The sequence below is a fragment of the Pongo pygmaeus genome, chromosome 3 (genome assembly GCF_028885625.2).
Source record: "Pongo pygmaeus isolate AG05252 chromosome 3, NHGRI_mPonPyg2-v2.0_pri, whole genome shotgun sequence".
In the NCBI taxonomy this organism is placed as follows: Eukaryota; Metazoa; Chordata; class Mammalia; order Primates; family Hominidae; genus Pongo; species Pongo pygmaeus.
Genome location: NC_072376.2, coordinates 37,253,284 through 37,264,147, shown reverse-complemented (window position 1 = coordinate 37,264,147; position 10,864 = coordinate 37,253,284). Strand labels below are relative to the sequence as shown.

The 10,864-nt window shown below is 45.1% G+C and overlaps 1 protein-coding gene across 15 annotated transcripts in view; it reads right to left on the bottom strand.

Annotated features, from left to right (window-relative positions):
• TBC1D1 (TBC1 domain family member 1) overlaps window positions 1-10,496 on the bottom strand; it is a 248,917-nt gene extending 238,421 nt beyond the window's left edge. For 13 of the 15 annotated variants that reach the window (XM_063664446.1, XM_054484527.1, XM_063664451.1 and 10 more), the window contains exon 1: window positions 10,271-10,496. The gene's annotated coding sequence lies outside the window, so the exon portion shown is untranslated. The remainder of the gene's footprint in view (window positions 1-10,270) is intronic. The other 2 variants (XM_063664454.1, XM_054484530.2) reach the window with 1 other exon arrangement.
• Between the last annotated feature and the right edge of the window lie 368 nt (window positions 10,497-10,864).

Sequence of the window (10,864 nt, the reverse complement as noted above, 5' to 3'; positions counted from 1 at the left end):
TAGGCATGAGCCACAGTGCCCAGCCCTTTTCTGTTTTCAACAACCAGGTTCGATGTATCCTAATGCCTTCTTGTCCCATTGGATGACAAAACCCTTTTGTTCAAAGCTGAGTTGTCTGTGGGATCTCAAGCCCTATTCTTTACTCACTTGCTCCCTGGATCTTCAGTCTCTCCTGTATCCAGCCCCCTGCCCCTGCCCCACTCCCCTACCATATGGACAAATGCTAAGGTGAAACTCCATGAAGGCAGGCTTTGCATCTGTCCGATTCACTGCTATCTCCCTCGTGTCTGCCATAGTGCCTGACTCAAAGTAGGGACTCAATAAGTATTTTAAAAGAATAACTGAAGGGCTCAATAAGTATTTTAAAAGAATAACTGAGGTCTCTCCAATCGAAAAAAAAAAAAAGATATTTCCTTTGATTTCAAACTTCTCTTGGCCATGGCTCTTTCTCTTCCTTCCCTCCAAGGTAAGGTCTACACTTACTGTCCCCACTTCCTGTTGACCATCCATTCCTGGTTTGTAAGGCCCAGTTTGCCCTAGGGATCCACTGAAATTCTGTTAACGTTGCCGAGGTCCTCAAGGTTGTAAAATTTAAAGGAGGCTATTTAGTCCCTGACTGCCTTGTTTGCTCTGACGAATTTCTCAATCTTGGCCACACCTTCCTTATTTTTATTTATTTATTTATTTATTTATTTATTTATTTATTTATTTGAGATGGAGTTTCGCTCTGTCGCCCAGGCTGGAGTGCAGTGGCATGATCTCGGCTCACTGCAAGCTCCGCCTCCCGGGTTCACGCCATTCTCCTGCCTCAGCCTCCCGAGTAGCTGGGACTACAGGCTCCTGCCACTGCTCCCAGCTAATTTTTTTGTATCTTTAGTAGAGACGGGGTTTCACCGTGTTAGCCAGGATGGTCTCGATCTCCTGACCTCGTGATCCACCCGCCTCGGCCTCCCAAAGTGCTGGGATTACAGGCTTGAGCCACCGCGCCCGGCCACACCTTCCTTCTTGAAACTCCTCTGGTTCTTATCTTACCTTTCTGGTTGCTTCTTTCCACATACTTCAAAGGCTTTTCTTCCTGTGTTTGACTTCGTCCTCTCCCCTCATTTCACCTGCTGTTTTGGGCAATCTCACCTAATCTTTTGGTGTCAAGCACCACATTCTGATGAGCCGGCTGCTGATGACAGCAGCTGACTTCTATTGAGTACCATGCACTTTGCATATGTTGTCTCATTTAACCTTTGTAACATTTATCCGCTAGAGCCCACTATGATGAACTAGGAAACTGAAGCCTGGAGAGCTTGAGTCACTTATCACAGGAGATGGGGGGCAATTTGCACTTGACTCTAAAGCCCATCCCCTTGACTGCTGCACAAGAATGCATCTACCACATACACCCTAATGGTGCCCAAGTGTTCTGCTCCCACAGAAGCTTCCTTCCTGAGTTCCAGATACATATAGGCCATTAAATATTTCTATCTGGATAGCCTATAGGCTCCTAGGCCTGAATTTAGTTATTTTAAAGCTAACTCAGTCTCATCTCCCTCCTTCCCAGAATTTCTTTTCCCTCCTATGTGCTGTATCTAGGTGAATAGCATCACTATTCACTGAATGGCCAAGGGGTCATTCAGATTCCTTCTTCATCCTATTACTACCTCTAACTGACTTCACCATCCACTCTTTGTTTTTTGTCCTAGAGAAAAGGTGCCCCATCCTTCAATCCACCCATCACATATTTCCTGGAGTAACTTAATCGACACAAAATTTATCATGTCACACCCCTGCTAAAAATTCTCTAATAATTCCCCCCATACAATCTGAACTCTTCTACATGGCATATAAGGTCTCTCAGGAATCTGGCTGTGTCTGTATCTCCAACTTTATATTCTCCCCTAAAATGCCCTCCTTGGTGCACCTTTTGGCTCTGAAGATAGAGAACTAGTTATGGTTCCCCATTTCTCATGCCTCTGAGCCATGGTGCATACTGTTCCTCTCTCCTCAGAATATAATCCCTGCCACAAACTGCAAAGGGTCTGAGATTTTACCTTACTTGCAAAGTAACACGTTAGCCTGCCAAAAGTTAGCCTGCTGGTAGAAAACATGAGACTCCTGGGTTGGAGACGAAGGACAATTTATTACTCAGAGCACTCACAGTAGCCAGACAGTCAGCATTTCTGTTGGTTCCCTGAGCCCCAATTCCCACAGGTCAGGTGACATCTGTATCATGGTGGGTTACAGGAAAGGCAGCTGAGTTTAGGGAGTTGGAATATTTTATAGTGAGAAGTACAGGAAGCAAGCATGTCTGCCCTTTGCTCCAGAGGAAGACTCTATTTCTATCTTCCATGACTGTTTGCTGTAGAAACATGATGGAAAAGGTAGTTTGGAACACAGGCACTCAATGCCTTGCTTCCAAGATGTGTAGAAACAGGAAGGACCCATGGAGAGCCGTTTCCCAACAGTCTCCATCCTTGTCTTCTATTTCCAACTGGTACTTAAGTCCTGCCTCAAGCAAGCAGCACCTCTTTTTTCCAAGGTGTTTTAGGGCATGTATCAGCAGGCTTTTCTGCACTTTCTACCCAATCACCATATTTAAGCGTTTGAATAGGTGTCCCTCAAGAAGACCGTAAGCTTCTTGAACTCTTAAGGTTTGGGGTTTCCAAAATCAGTATTCAAATTTTAAACCTTTTCTGAACTGGAACTGAAGTCTATTCTTTTTACTCTATGTTTTTCTGTATAATATATATACACAATGCTAAGAGCAAATTTTTGTAATATAATTTGAACATAAGTCATAGCTAATTTTTTATTTCAAATGTTCAAGAAATAAAAAATAAAGCAATACTTTATTTACAGCTCAGGCATTTCATGAAAGTAAAGTCCCTGACTGTTCTTTAAAGCACAGCTTCTCCTAATAATGAAAATGGACTTGAAGTTCACATAATCCCATAAATAATGATCTCTCTTTCTCTTTATTCTCTCTCTCACAGGTGAAAACGACATTAAATGTCTGGATCGACTTCTACTCCTGTAACAGAATCTGTTTCATGTTCTAACTGTTGACAGCTGCTAATCCCAAAACATGTTTAAAGAAGTACTAGAATTATTACAAAGGATAAATCTGAGCTCTATCAATTATTTTAGATGAGGCAGTTATTAATATAGTGGCAACAAGCATAGCAGAATTACTTTCAATTTCCTTCTTAGAGTATAGATGTACACAGTACAAAAAATTCAGTCATTTAAATCAGTTGATAATAATCAGTCATCAAATGAGTCCTGCCATTTCATTGACAAAACTATTTGAATGCCTGAAGTTTTTTTTCACCCAGCTGTAGCATGTTCTTAGCTTCTCTGTAAAAAGTAGATTAGACCTTAGCACTGTTCATAAACTATCAAATAATAAGTTCTACCTCCAACATAGCTATAATTATTTATAAGCAATTCAGATTCTGCTAATATAAGATTCAGTGTAACTTAGATCAGGTGAATATCTACATTACTTGTCAATAAAAACTTCCATAACAGAGATAAACTATGCAAATATTATTAGGGATTTGGTGCAAAAGTAACTGCAATTTTTGCCATTAAAAGGAATGGCAAAAACTGCAATTATTTCTGCACCAGTTTAATATTAACAAACCATTCGATTATTTTTTAAAGCCATCTCAATCCACATTATTTGCACTCAACCTTTCACCATTCTTTAAGCCCCAGATAGAGCCTCCTATTCCAAGGAGAACTCTTATGTTTCATACCCTCAGCAAGAAATACTGTGATTCCAATGAGCTTCTAGTAATGTTCTTGTTAGTAGAGTTGTCTGTGTACACGCCCTATCCCTCTACAGAGAACCTGTGTATTCTGCACAACTCCCACCTAGCACAGTCTTTAAACATAGTAGCTACTCAAGACACAAAGATGTCCTTTATTAGAACAGTTTCAATAATCTTGTTAATGTGTCCTGCTATGCTACATATCTCTGGCAGCATACACTCAGAATCATAAAATTTTAAAGCTAACAAGGTCCTTTTAAGCCATTTAGAAATTTCCCTAATATTTGAAATGAGGCAACTAGATTCTGGAAAAGTTAAGTGGCTTGTCCAAATTTAGTGACAGAATTGGGACAGTCCAAGTCCCTGACTCCCATCCAAGTGCTGCAGAGAACCCCAACTTCCTCATGAAAACGCTTTCAAGTGTGAAGTTGAAAAAGCAAGTTACTCAGCTTCTCCAAATCTTGTTTATTCTTATAAGAGAATGGAACAAGATCATTCCCAAGTTTTCTTCCATCTCTAAAATCTGGTGGATCTTATTTTCATAATGTATAATACCAAATGTCCCCAACATTGTGTGGGGATGGAAAGCTGCTCCCATCTTCCCTTAAAGAACAAAAATGTGGGGGAGGTACATGAAGAAAGGATGGGAATTATTGATCAGGAAGTGAGAGAAACAAGGGTAGGTATTAGTAAGCTGCTTATTGGGAACCCCCTTTCTTCCTAGCCCCCTCCACTCCTTCACAGCAAACTACAGAGAGCAGGATGGGGACTTTATAGTAACTAACAGTACAACAGCCTCTGCACCTTCAGCCCTCACCTCCTCAGAACGCTGGTGGGAGTGGGTAGGGAGAGAAGAAAGGATGAATGGAGGGGTGCTAGTGGCCTCTAGCTCTAGACCAGATTAGGAACCGGCCAATATTGATTAGCTGTTGGGGACCCCAGAATGGACAGGAAGTCCCCAGGCGGCTACTCATATTGCTCTGTGAATCAATGGTTTAATTTCTCTGTTCTTTATGCCAGATGGAGTGAGCATGCACCTGAACAGAATTATACTGCAACCTGAAGTACTCTAATCCCATGCAGTAGGCTCACTGGCTTGGCTACACTCTTCATCCACTTCCTCCACAGGATTCCACCCCAATGGGAGCAGTGTGTTCCTCACCCAGGAATCCCACAGGGAGCAACAACCCTTGGAGCAGAGGCTGTTTCACCATTGCATGGAGCTCCTGAAACCAGTGGTTCTAAATGTTTTCATCATCAAGGATGCTTTAGTACTGGGGTGTGCCTCTCTAATTTGACATGTAAAGTAATGATGCTTTTGAATGACTTCTTTCTCATATAAATTATTATTATTATTTGAGACACAATCTCACTCTGTCACCCAGGCTGTAGTGCAGTGGCGTGATCTCAGCTCACTGCATCCTCTGCCCCCTGGATTCAAACAATTCTCCTGCCTCAGCCTCCCTAGTAGCTGGGATTACAGGTGTGTGCTACCATGCCCGGCTGATTTTTGTATTTTTGGTAGAGATGGGATTTCATCATGTTTGCCAGGCTGGTCTCCAACTCCTGACCTCAAGTGATCTGCCAGCCTCGGCCTCCCAAAGTGCTAGGATTACAGGCACGAGTCATAAATTAGAGCCAACTCGAGGCTAGTCCTTTAGAATGGCACTGTCACTTCCTATATTCTCTTCATTGCAAAGGAAAAAGAGTGGGAAATGGGCGAGTGTCCTAGCTTGCCCTCAGAGATTATGTATAACCCTCCCACCTGCAGTGTTCCTTTAAGTTATTCTGCTAAAAGTAAAAAGAATAGTTACCAACACATTATCATAGTGTGTTTATTAACTGATTTAACTTACAAAATGTTGGACAATAAAGGAATATTATCATTGAACAGTGGCACAGAAAAGTGAGGTCACCTGCCCAAGGCCATATTATAAGAAGTGGCAGAATCGGGATTTGAACCCAGGCCCTTTGGCTCCAGAGTTTGCTTGCTCTTAACCACTTTGCTAGAGCAATATCTGCTGCCCACCTACCACTTCATGGACATTTTACATTCATAATCTTCTGTACGTTCACAAAGCTGAGAAGTAGGTTTTTTCATGCTCATTTCACCACAGGGTTCCCTCACTAATAAACTGTGAAAGCGGCATTTGAATCCATATCTGTCTTATCCACAAACTTCTGTTGTTTCTCATAGATGATATCCAAAGATCCCATAGATCTTTAGATGGGAATAACCCTCAAATATCTTTCCAGTGGATTAGCTGGGTTGTTCTATCTAAATTTTGCTTGGCCTCAGCAATCCAAACCTAATATCAAAATTATACTCTAAAAGTATAAATTAAACATAATAATAGCAATAAATAATATTGAGTGCTCACTGTGTACCAGGCACTGTTCTAAGCACTTTGCATGTATAAATTCACTAATTCTGGCAACAAATCTATAGGGCTTACCTAATTCGGAGGTTTAGATTTGCTGATTATATAAAATGTGCTGATAAATAAATGCATTGTCTTTTTAAGAGAAAAATAGCTGTTGTTCATCTCAAAGGAGACAGGCACACTCAAAATTAAATGCCACTTTGTTGGTGCTAAAATGTATTTCCTACATTCTGCACAGCTTCATAAAAACCTACATATCAAGAGTTTTTCAGTTGGCTCAAATATGACAAATCTTTTTCTAAGCATTTGAAATCTGAAAAGGGACACATTGCCCCTGCATCTAAGACCTCATCAAATGGAAATTTTGGCTTAGAAATGTCAAAAACCGGTCGGGCGCCGTGGCTCACACCTGTAATCCCAGCACGTTGGGAAGCCAAGGTGGGTGGATCACAAGGTCGGGAGTTCAAGACCAGCCTGGCCAAGATGGTGAAACCTCGCCTCTACTAAAAATACAAAAATTAGCCAGCCATGGTAGAGCACGCCTGTAGTCCCAGCTACTTGGGAGGCTGAGGCAGGAGAATCACTTGAACCCGGGAGGCGGAGGTTGTAGTGAGCTGAGATCGCACCACTGCACTCCAGCCTAGGCGACACAGCAAGACTCCTTTCAAAGAAAAGAAATGTCAAAAACCTTGAAGATGAAAACCTTCATGTCTTTTGTGAAGAATCTGGTCTAAAGATATTTTTTATTGGAATTTGGGGTTGGAAAGGAAGAAAAGTCAGTGAAGGAAATTGTAAGGTAACAGTTCTGACTGACAACCTAAATCCTTTGTCATCACTATAAGGATACAAACCCCAACACTACTCTACTGCTGAATGGACTCAGTGGCACGACCATGTTTCACTGCAACCTCCGCCTCCCGGCTTCAAGCGATTCTCCTGTCTTAGCCTCCCAAATAGCTGGGACTACAGGTGCATGACGCCATGCCTGGCTAGTTTTTGTATATCTATATTTTTGTAGAGACAGGGTTTTGCCATGCTGGCCAGGCTGGTTTCGAACTCCTGACCTCAAGTGATCCACCTGCCTTGGACTCCCAAAGGGCTGGGATTATAGGCATGCCACCATGCCTGGCCATGGACTCAGTCATTTTAATGAGCAGATTTTACTTCTCAAGTTTAATGACCAGGAGATGAAACCTGCTGAGAAATATATAAAATATTGAAACTAATGTGGTCATTAAACTTGAGAAGGGCAGCACGGTAGACCGGAAAAGGGCAAAACAAATGATCCTGAGACACCCACACGTATACAGGAAGTCCCCAAATGGGCTGTGACACATTTTCAGTTCTCTGGGAATCTGAAAAGAGCAAAAACTGGGGACCTACAGAGAAATGCTGTGGAGAGAGTAGGAAGGGCTTCAGGGAGCTGCCATTCTGTCAGATCAAATTAAAAGCATGCTCAAAGACAGAATCCTCTTGAGCCCCTTGCTCTCCTCCCTACCATCTACTCTGCCAGAAAGCTGGTGGCCAACAAAGCAGGCAGCTGTGGTGCCTACTCCAGGCACCAAGACAACTGAAGATGCTGCTGTGAACACAGAAGAGGTAACAGCCATGCTGCTTGGTTCAGGCTCCCCACTGCTTGCCAGTGGTACATCCTAGAAGATCCTAGAATATCTGGACCACAAAAAAGCCACCCACCCACATCTGGCTCTGCATAACGGTACATCTCATTGTGATTGCAGCCTTCCTGGTCAGAGCTGTCTTCTAGGGAAGTGGGGGACAGGGATTATCAACCAGCTGGATAATGAGGAAGAAGGGACAAGCTCTGTTGCTTCAGAGTTGCACGTTTCCTCCTAATACCCACTAGTGTTTTGACAAACTGTGCCTTATGGGACACCAGGTCAACACTGCATGACTGCCACCCAACCAGAAATGCTGTCATGGTGAAAAGGGGAAGCCCCAGCACTCTCAGTGGGGTAGATAACAACAGACTATGACAAGGAGACTCGCTTGCAAAATTTTCCTTTGAAAACGTAATGTAATAATTTATAACTACACCAGTGATTTTTTTTCCTGTTCTCGTTTGCAAATGACTGGACAAATCCACAGGAAAGAAATTATTTTAATTATCACCTGATGATTTTATTTCCTGCTTTGAACCACTTAGTCCCTTCCATGTCTCCTTGCACTCAATAGTGTTAGAATGCTCTACTTGTATTCACTTCAGAAAATGTCCCCTAAACTCTTTTTTTTTAAAGAGATGGGATCTCACTTTGTCACCCAGGCTCCAGTGAGGCAGCACAGTCATAGCTCACTACAGCCTCGAACTCCTGAGCTCAAGTGATCCTCCTGCCTCAGCCTCCCAAGTAGCTGGGACTACAGGTGGGTGCCACCACCCCTAGCTCATTTAAAAAATTTTTGTAGAGATGGGGTCTCACTATCTTTCTGAACTCTTGGGCTCCAACGATCCTCCTGCCTCAGCTTCCCAAAGCGTGGGGATTACAGGTGTAAGACACTGCCCCTGGCCTAAACACTTTATATGATACCTTTTAACTCACAGCTATGGCTACTATCCAGTAGCACATGTTATGTCAATGGTTACTAACAGATAAATCTGGAGAGAAAGCACTTGTTGGGGTCTTATTTTTCTATAACATGCTAGAAAAAAATAACAAGAAGCAGGCAGACTGTGAGACTATGATAGCATTCAATTTCAAATCGTTGTAAAACACCTGTTTACAAAAGCCGTTAAACCTTTTCTATGCAAACTCTTTCATGCCATGTCCTTATTCCTTAAGACAGCTCCCAGAAAGGAGTTGATTATGACGCACACCTCTTTCCCAACCAAGAGAAGCCATCTCAACTCTAGAAAAAGGTGCCGAACTCACCTGTCCAGGTATTCCTAACCCACGGGAGTGACAGAACACGAAGAGTCAGAAATATAAAAGGTCGTTCTGCGAGGTGGATTCCCAGCCTCTGGGAGCAGCCCTCTTTTCATTCTTCCACCCCAATCCCTCCCACATACAGCTGACTTCCAAAACACAACAAAAACCAGAGGTGGCCCTTCTCCAACTCCTACCAATCCCAGCTCACATCTAGGGAAGAAATTTCTGCCCTCCTAAACAAGGGTTTTGGACCAGGGCCTCTGCATTCAGCTTAGGTCCAGTACCCAGTACAAAAAGTTTAGAAGTTTGAACTTGTACAGATAGCTGAGTTTCTTGGGTGTGACCTATTTAAACCAGGTCATTTTTAAATGCTCTTTCAAAGTCTGATTTTATTAATAAATGAAATCATCCCATCATAAAGGAAACAATGAGAAATCTATGAAGTGAAAACATATCCATTAATATGGGGCACCCTGAAAATTAAACTGTTTGGTGGAAGGAACAACCATCACTTTCAATTTCTTTTTAAAGCAACTTCCAGAGAATAAGCTATGTTAAGTAAAATCAAAACAGGAAGAGCCACATCTAAGTGGATTTCAAACAAAATGATACCTCTTTGAAAAAAAACAAAAACAAAACCTTAATGCCTGGTGAAGTTTGAGGGGGTCTCATAATCACAGCCATCAGGAAGCGGCTAGAAACAATTAAGCAGGGTTTCAAAATGACTGGTACAGGATGTGCCCATAGAAAGAAATGTTGCGCGCACTGGTGGAGCTGCCAAAGTTACTACTGCAAAGTACCCTGAACTTTTAAAGCGTGGCTTGGGGTCACTCTGACCACACTCTTCCCAATCTGGTCGCCTTGCAAACACGCTAGCCCTAGAGATATTTGGCGGGAGGGGGGAGGGGAGAGATGCGCGGACCAGTGAGCGGGCGGGGGTGGGGGGAGAAGCCGGCGGAGCTCTCGGGTCGCTAGCAACATCAAGGTTTCGCTTTCGTCCAAGGGTTGCGGGGTGTAGGGGGCAACGAGATGGCAATGAACTTCCTCCCCCGAGAGACCCCGCCGGCCAGGCCAGCAGGAGCGTCCGTGGGCGGCCAGATGCCTTCCCCTCCGCGGCGAGGCGGGGCACGGGCGTGTTGCGGGAGGGGGCGGCAGCGATGCCCCGGGAGGGGGCAGCCGCGATGCCCCGGGAAGAGCCAGCGGGGTGGCCAGGACGAAGCCCCAGAAGGCGCCTTACCTGTGCCGCGGCGCGCTCAGAGCCCGGGGCCGGGCCGGGACGCGCAGGTGCTTGGGGGCATCCTGGGGACGGCCTGGGCGGGCGGGGCGTCCATCGTGCCCGGCTGGCTGCACTCTTCCTGCCGCGGGGGGCCGGGGAGGGGGCTCCCCTCGGCTCGGCGCCCGCCTCTTCTCCACCCAGCTGAGGACACAGCGGGTCCCGCGGCAGCGGCAGCAACAGGCACCAGCGGACGGTGGCGGCACCAAGAGCAGCAGCCGAAGAGGAGGAGGAGGAGGAGGAGGAGGAGGAGGAGGAGGAGGAGGAGGAGGTGTCTACGCGCGGCTCTCGTTTCCTCCTCCCAGCCTGGGCGAGCGCGCGGGAGGCGAGGGGAGGACAGAAGCCGGGATCTCCCCACTCGATCGCTGGGGAGCTGGGAGGAGGACTAGGTGTCCTCCTCCTCCCCACTGCGCCGTGTGACTGTGCCCGGGCAGCACGGCCCGGACGGGCGAGTCACACGCGAGCAACAGCTGCTGCACTGCGGGTCCGCCGCGGCCTCCCTCCCCTCCTTGCCACCCCCCTCCCCCAAGCCCGCGGGCCATCCTCAGCCAGTGTCTG